The sequence below is a fragment of the Tupaia chinensis genome, unplaced genomic scaffold, assembly GCF_000334495.1.
Source record: "Tupaia chinensis unplaced genomic scaffold, TupChi_1.0 Scaffold000164_1, whole genome shotgun sequence".
Classification (NCBI taxonomy): domain Eukaryota; kingdom Metazoa; phylum Chordata; class Mammalia; order Scandentia; family Tupaiidae; genus Tupaia; species Tupaia belangeri.
In genome coordinates, this window is record NW_006159638.1 from 2319337 (window position 1) to 2327045 (window position 7709).

The 7709-nt window shown below is 38.5% G+C and overlaps 1 pseudogene; it reads left to right on the plus strand.

The window, feature by feature from the left end:
* The first annotated feature begins 1279 nt into the window (after nt 1-1279).
* On the plus strand, nt 1280-7043 carry LOC102491960 (mitochondrial fission factor pseudogene; annotated as a pseudogene).
* Nucleotides 7044-7709: the final 666 nt, after the last annotated feature.

Below are 7709 nucleotides of genomic sequence, written 5' to 3' on the forward strand. Positions count from 1 at the left end.
AAATTTCTTACTATCACTTTAATATTCATATTCTTTAATACTTTTATCTCTATATGCTATCTTTGTGCTGAGATAATTTCTTTAGGTCTACTTTACATTTCATTACGTGTCTTTTTACCTATTTAGGGGTTTTTATTTCAATTAATATATTTTTCATCACCATAATTTCAATTTCATACTTTTAAAAAAATTTTTTTTGGAGAGGTTTTTTTTGTTTTTGTTTTTGTTTTTTGTTATAGGGAGTGTGCACTCGCCAAAAAGACAGAGAGAGAGACAGAGAGACAGAAGGCAAGAAATCACCCCCCAGGGGGATGCTCAGGGGGATGGCCATGCCGCAATTCTTTCTCCTCCATTCTCCTCTCAGGATGTTAAGCATGCATGCACATGTGCCCAGCACGAGTTTAATCCACCTGGTCCAGAACTCAAACCATGGTCATCTACATTTGAGTTCAGTGACATAACCATTATGCCAACTGCTGGGCCCCATATTTGTTTTTTAAACTGTCTAGTTTTTACCTTATGACTTTTATTTTCACCTTTACGTGACTTCAACATTTAAAAAAAATTTCTGTCAGAGGATATGCATACTTGCCACAGAGAGACAGAGAGAGGGAAAGTGGAGACAGCATACCTCATGGAGAGTAGTCATGCCACAATCCCTTCTCTTCCATTTTTCCATCTCATCAGAATTTTGTGCATGCATGCATATGCACTCAGTGGGTTTCTCAAGCTGTCAGGCCTGGAATTTGAACCACATGGTCAACTATGTGGGATCCTGTTCCCTTAATCATCAGACTATAGGCTGGCTTGCTCTTTTCTCATGTAGTAACTGTTAAGACTGCCCTTATGAGAGTTCCAGTTTCCATCTTCAGCACTGCGAGTGCTCCAGTCTATAAACCAGACATTGTATTAGAATCTGACTAACTGAATAGAACTAGCCATTGGAGTAATGGCTATGTTGCTGGACTCCCATGTAGTCGACTGTGGTTCAAGTCCCAGCCCCAGTGGCTTAACCTCAAGCCAGTGGCATGTATGTGCGTGCCCAAGATCCCGAGAGGAGAATGGAAGAGAAGGGATTATGGCATGGCCATCCTCCCTGGAGGGGGTGATTTCTTGTTTTCTGTCTCTCTGTCTATCTCTTGTCTTTCTGGCGAGCGCATGCTCCCTATAGCAAAAACCTCTCCACAAAAAAGAAAAGAAGAGAAAGAAAGAATCTGACTAACTGGAGACCACCATATTGTAAAGAAGCCCATGGTGTCCACATAGAGGGAGAAACCAGATGCTGGAGCATGAAGCAATTAAACCTGTGAGTGAAGATTTCATGACCTTTTCAGCCTTACTCAACCCAATTGAACCACCAATTGAATGCAAGAGGATCAAACAACCTTGGCTTCAAATGGAATACAAAAACTGTCCAACCAAGTTCAGCCTCAACTCCTGACTAACAGACCATGAGCAAATAATTTGAAGTGACCACATAATCTTGGTAGTAGTTGACCTTCCCACTCATGTATAGGCAGATGACACGCTATCTCATCATTTCCTTAGTCTATTGAATGAAGCCTTTCAATTCCCTCTTTTTCAAAGAAAATTATTTATTTATTTTGCAAGAAGACACATGCTCTCATCAGAAAGAGACAGAGAGAGAAAGCATCCCTCAATGGTGTATGGTCATACCATAATATCATTTTTCCATCTGTCCTGGATTTTTTGGCATATATGTACATGCATTGGGTACGTCTTTTAAGCCACTGGGTCTGGGTCTTAAACCGGGGTTGGCTATGTGGGATTCAGCTAATTTAACCACTAGGCCATGGAGACAGCCCTCAAGTCCCTCTTTCACTGGAATCTCTCTATATCAGCTCAGTTTACTGTAATGACTAGAAATGCATCTTCATTTTTTTAGAGCACAGATTAATTTATGAACCCTCTGGCACTGTTTCTCTGCTTATCATAAGGAAAAATAAATAACTATTTTCCCTCTTAGGGCTCTCCTCTGCTCAAAAGCACAAATGTTTTTCGGTTTTCTGTGAAATGAGGGTTTTATTATTTAGTTCAAGATATTTATGTAACAGAAAAACTATCTCATTGGTCTGCTATGTATCTTTCTAAGACAACCTAAACTACCTCCTCTTCCTGTTCATACACCACTCCACATCCTTCCTCCATAATTTGGCTCACATTGTTCTCTTTGTATGAATTAGCCACCTCTGGTGCTCACATCTAGTTCTAAGTCATCTTTCATGCCTGCTAAATGATAATTCTTCCATAAAGCCTTTTTTGATAGCTCAAGCTATAATCTCTCTTCCTCTTGAATTCCCAGTAATGCTTTTGAACTGTAACTGTCCTGTAACTTTTACTTTATCAGGGCTTTAAATCATAGTGGTTTAGGGAAGAAGTTGACAAATTACAACCCACTGGCCAAATCCAGCCCACTATCCATTTTGGGGAGTTTAGTTTTATTGGAGAATAGTCAGTCATTCATTAATATAGATCATCTTTGAAAAAATATATTGTCTATAGTTACTTTCACACTATGTGGCAGAGTTAATTATTTATGACAGACCATATGGCCTGAAAAGCCTAAAGTATTTACAATTTGGCCCTTTAAAGAAAGTGTTTGATCTCTGGTTTAGAGCGTGAGAACTGGACTGTATCATCTTTTAACTTCTACCAGCTGTAAGATCCATGACTTGCTGTGAAACCAAATGATAGAATATCCATAGACTATTTTGGAACCTTAAAAGCATGAATGTAGAGGAATATTATGGCTGTTACTTTTCCCTTAAGGAAGTAGTTAGAGCTTGCCTCTAACCGAAAAAAAGTTATCATAAGGAAGTGAAAAGAAATTAGAAACAGTGTAACATTATATTAGATATTACTGCATTCTGGGGCTGGCAGATGGTTATGTCACTGGACACCTACAGGGCCAACTGCGTTTGAGCTCTGGGCCCAAGGCTTGAAATTCAGGCCAGATATGTGTTGCATGTATGTCCAAGATCCCAGGAGGAGAATGGAGGAGAAGGGATTGCGACATGGCCATCCCACCCCCCCCCCGGGGGATGATTTTTCACTTTCCCTCTCACTGTCTCTGTCTGTCTCTCTCTCTGGCGAGCACATGCTCCCCAAGGCAAAAGAACTCTCAAAAAAGAAGACATTAGGGAACCAGCAGTTAGCGTAATGGCTATGTTGCTGGACTCCCACGTAGTCAACCACGGTTCGCGTCCCGGACCCGGTGGCTTAAAACTCACGCCGGGCACGTGTGCATGCGTGCCCAAGATCCCGAGAGCAGAATGGAGGAGAAGGGATTGTGGCGTGACCATCCCCCCTGGGGAGTGATTTCTTAATTTCTGTCTCTATGTCTCTCTGTTTGTCTGGCGAGTGCACGCGCCCTACAGCGAAAAAACCTCTCCAAAAAAAGAAAAAAGAAATAAAAGAAGACATTAGTACATTCTTTTATAACTGATATGTGTGCGTATGTGAGGTGCTTAATTAAGCAGATATCTAAATTAAGCTTAGAGAAACAGAGAAAAATTCTCCTTTGTAAGTTCTAGTGTGAAACCTGACTGCAAAATAGTCACAGGATAGTGTGTTCCAGTACACCTTTGTTGTTTGTGCAAAATTTCTATCTGAAGTTTGAGATTTAAAAACTGAAGAAGTTGATGTTGCTATTTCTATCATGAAATGATCTCTCAGCTTTTGTGTTTTTGCAGAGCCAGATTTTAGAAAATGGAATGTCAAGGATAGTTTATCAGTATGGATGAAATAAGGGAGAGACCACTGTTAAAAACAAACCAATCAACCCAAAAAAAAAAAAAAAAACTACCCAAAAAAAGAAAAAAGAAGATGAGCCCACTGGCCACTGAAAGCCCAGAGATAATGGTTAAAGGAATGGTTTTTCTAACCAAATCCTTCAGCCAGTGTATCTTAAAAGAAGAAATGTATTTTCCATTGTGAAATTCTGCTTCTGTATCCCTTCTGAGATGTTTTAATTTTTCTGCTAGGGAGGAGACCCCAGCAATGTACAAATTGTTTTCTCCACTATGTGCAGGGAGGAAAACAACAGTGGGAGGGAGTGTTTAAGGAGTCTGGTATTCTGCAGAGCATCAGGGCCTCCTTAATTAGAGAGAATCTGTCAGAGAAGATGGACAATGTTCTCTTTGTTAGGGCAACACAGTGTCTTTCAAAGTTATATTTGTCTTTAAACTGAGTGTATTTGCACACAACCATGATGAGAAACACATTATAGATTATGCATAAAAATTAAGTTAGGAGATGTTTGTTTTAAAAAATACAACAAATAGTGGTACAGACTTTTGAAAACTAGGAGTTGCAATGACAATGCTGTAAAAGAGTTCACTCTAACTTTGAAATGTGCTAGTAAATGAGTTATTTCAGCTTGAGGGAAACTATAACACACATGAATACTTTGAATATGAAAATGGAATGGGAACTATTCTTTTCTGACACTAGAAGTAAATTTTATGACAGTGGATTCTTAATTGCTTTGTTCTCTTTCTTGGGCATCTTAAATTCTCAGTATGTTCATACAACAGTAAGATAATAAAGATTGTGAAAACTTTCTGATTTCTAGGAATTTCACTGACTCTGAAGAATGTTGAGAATTTACTATCTCCAGATATATTAGTGATGAACGTCACATTATCCAACTTTTTTTATTTTTAGGACAAAAATTCTTTTATGGCTATTCAATAGTATACTGAAACATTTTTTAGTGATTTTTAAGTTTATATTCATTGTACATCTCTACACAGCACAATATGGTTTTTCAAAGTATGCATGCAGCATGTGACAATCAAATAAAGAACATTACCATATACATCATTTTCAACAGAGAACATTCTTGTGTCTGTTAAATATTTCTTCCCTGAGCCTCTCCCATACAGTCTCTGGTATCTACAATTGGCCTCCCAACAATATCTGAGGACATTTCAATTTTTCCCATAGAGTGCAAACATTCTGTATATATTGAACAGGGATATATAGTGTTTATTTTTCATCCACTTTGAATCAAATGGTAGAGTCTCATTGCTCCTTATGATTAAGTAGTATTCTATAAAGTATATGTGCCATAGTTTTTCAATCCAGTCATAGGTTCTAGGGCACTTAGGTTGATTCCATTTCTTAGCAATCATAATAATGCTGTAGTAAACATGCAAATGTCTTTTCATCTAAATGTTTTTCTTTGGGTAAATACTGATAACTTTTTAATTTTTTTCAAAAACTTATTTAATTTTATTTATTATTATTTTTAAACTTTCTATAGAGCCCATGTGCTCACCAAAGAGAGAGAGAGAAAGAAAGTGAGAAAGTAGGCCATCGGGTCTGGTACCCAAACCACGGTGAGCCATGTAGGAGTCCAACACCTTAACCATCACACCACCTGCTGGCCCTAATGCTAATGCCTTAATAAAGCATTTCCTTTAAGAGAGATGACCAAGGACAGGACCAGTTGTTGAGGTTTGGCCTAGTCACAGTGCAAATAAAATACCTTTCATTATTTTTATTTTTTCCAATGTAGTTTTATTATATGCAATGTAGGATTACCCAATAGGCAAACTGTACATATTCTTGAAGCATCAGTAAAATAGGGGCACCAAAAAATAAATGATTTAAAGAGGTCAAGAAATTGATAATCTGTATGAATGTGTATATACAGATCTCTCTATGTATATCTTTATAGATAGATATACATATATACATCTATATAATTATCACATATGCATCTCTATATAGGAAAGGCCTTTTTATGAGTGAGAAAAACAACTCTATTGGACTTCTTAATAGTTAATATGTGTTTTAGTAGGGTTTGTATGGTGAATTATATACTAGGTTAGGGGACATAATATTTTCAATGCTTAGTATTTTTTTAAAGAAATATTTATTTTATTTTATTTATTCATTCAATAATTTTTATTTGACCAGAGAAGAACAGACACACAGAGAGAAGAAAAGTGAGAAGGCAAGCCTCCTGGTCTGAGATTCGAACTGTGATAGGCCATGTGCAAGTGTCCAGCACCTTAACCACCACACCACCTGCTGACCCTCAATGCTTAGTCTTAAAAGTTACAATCAGGTCTGATTACGGGTCTTACATCATAGCATACCTTTCAGAGGAAATCAAAGAGAGAAAAGACATAGCCGCTTCCTACATGGATTCTATGACTTATATAAGCATGAAGAATGTCCCTAAAAAAATATATATATAATTTAGTTATATTTGTTTGCTATTTTATTTCGTTTGACTATGTAGTTAATTCTCATGTCAGCAGTATACTTTATCAAATTATTAAATACCCATTTGTGATCTTTCTCGGCCCTCTGGCGGGCCGCTGTGCCAGAGCTTTGCCCCGTTGCCTCCTTGAGCTCCGCCAACAGCCTCTGTGGGCGCCCACCTGAGCGCCCTGGGAGCCAGCGGGCGGCAGCCCTCCCCTGGGACCATCCAGTGGGCGTAGGGGAAATAATGAAGACACTTCATTTTCAAGACCAGCAGATCTTGATCTTATGCAGTCAACTCCCTTTAAACCTCTGGCACTAAAAACATCACCTCGTGTACTCACACTAAGTGAAAGACCACTAGATTTTCTGGATTTAGAAAGACCTTCTCCGACCCCTCAAAATGAAGAAATCCGTGCAGTTGGCAGGCTAAAACGAGAGCGCTCTATGAGTGAAAATGCTGTTCGCCAAAATGGACAGCTGGCCAGAAGGATTCCATACCTGTGTTGCGTCGTGGGTCTGCGGCCGCCACTTCTAATCCTCATCATGACAACGTCAGGTGTGGCACTTCAAATATAGACGCAGCAAGGAACTTCAGATGACATGACTGTTGTAGATGCGGCTTCATTAAGACGACAGATAATCAAACTGAACAGGCGGCTACAACTTCTGGAGGAGGAGAACAACGAACGTGCTAAAAGAGAAATGGTCATGTATTCAATTTCCGTAGCATTCTGGCTGCTCAAGAGCTGGCTTTGGTTTCGTCGCTAGCGGTAACCTCAGCTCTCAAACTTGTCTCCACAGCTGGAAATAAAAAGGATTTGCAGACCTCTTTGTTTCTGTCTTTGCACTGTAATGCCCTTTTATAGTCCATGCCCTGAAACTGTATTTCTTCACAAAGTAAGGGGAAGGACGGAAAGATATACTCTGTCACTCAGCCCTATTCACTTTTAACCAGTTCTGCAGTAATACCTACATACAATTCTTCCTTTGCATGTTTTGTAAATAGGCTCTAGTTTTTTTGTTTTGTTTGTTTGTTTGTTTGTTTGTTTTTAAAGGAATTGAGTTTTGCCTCATCAGCTTGCACAGGTAATTTCTCTGAATGGGAGGGAGTGTGCATAGAGAATGGATTTAGATAAGTATCTGTTAAAGGAAAACGATAATTTGTCCTTATTCTCAAGCTCTATCATTTAACAGTTTTGTTCAGAGACATTTTTGGATCCTCATTTCACATTAACACTTTTGAAATCATGGTCTGGTGCCAGATTTGAGAAAAATCAAACCACTTAATATTTTGTGACCTCCTTTGTTGTACTGCACCTGTACTGATTAAATTAAAACAATTCCTAACATTTCAGTGGTTTGTCTGAAAAAAAATACCCATTTGTTGGAAATATGGGTAATTTTCAGTTCCTGATTCTAGGCCATGAGAGCTGACACAGCATTGTACAGGACAGTGATTAGAGAGCTTC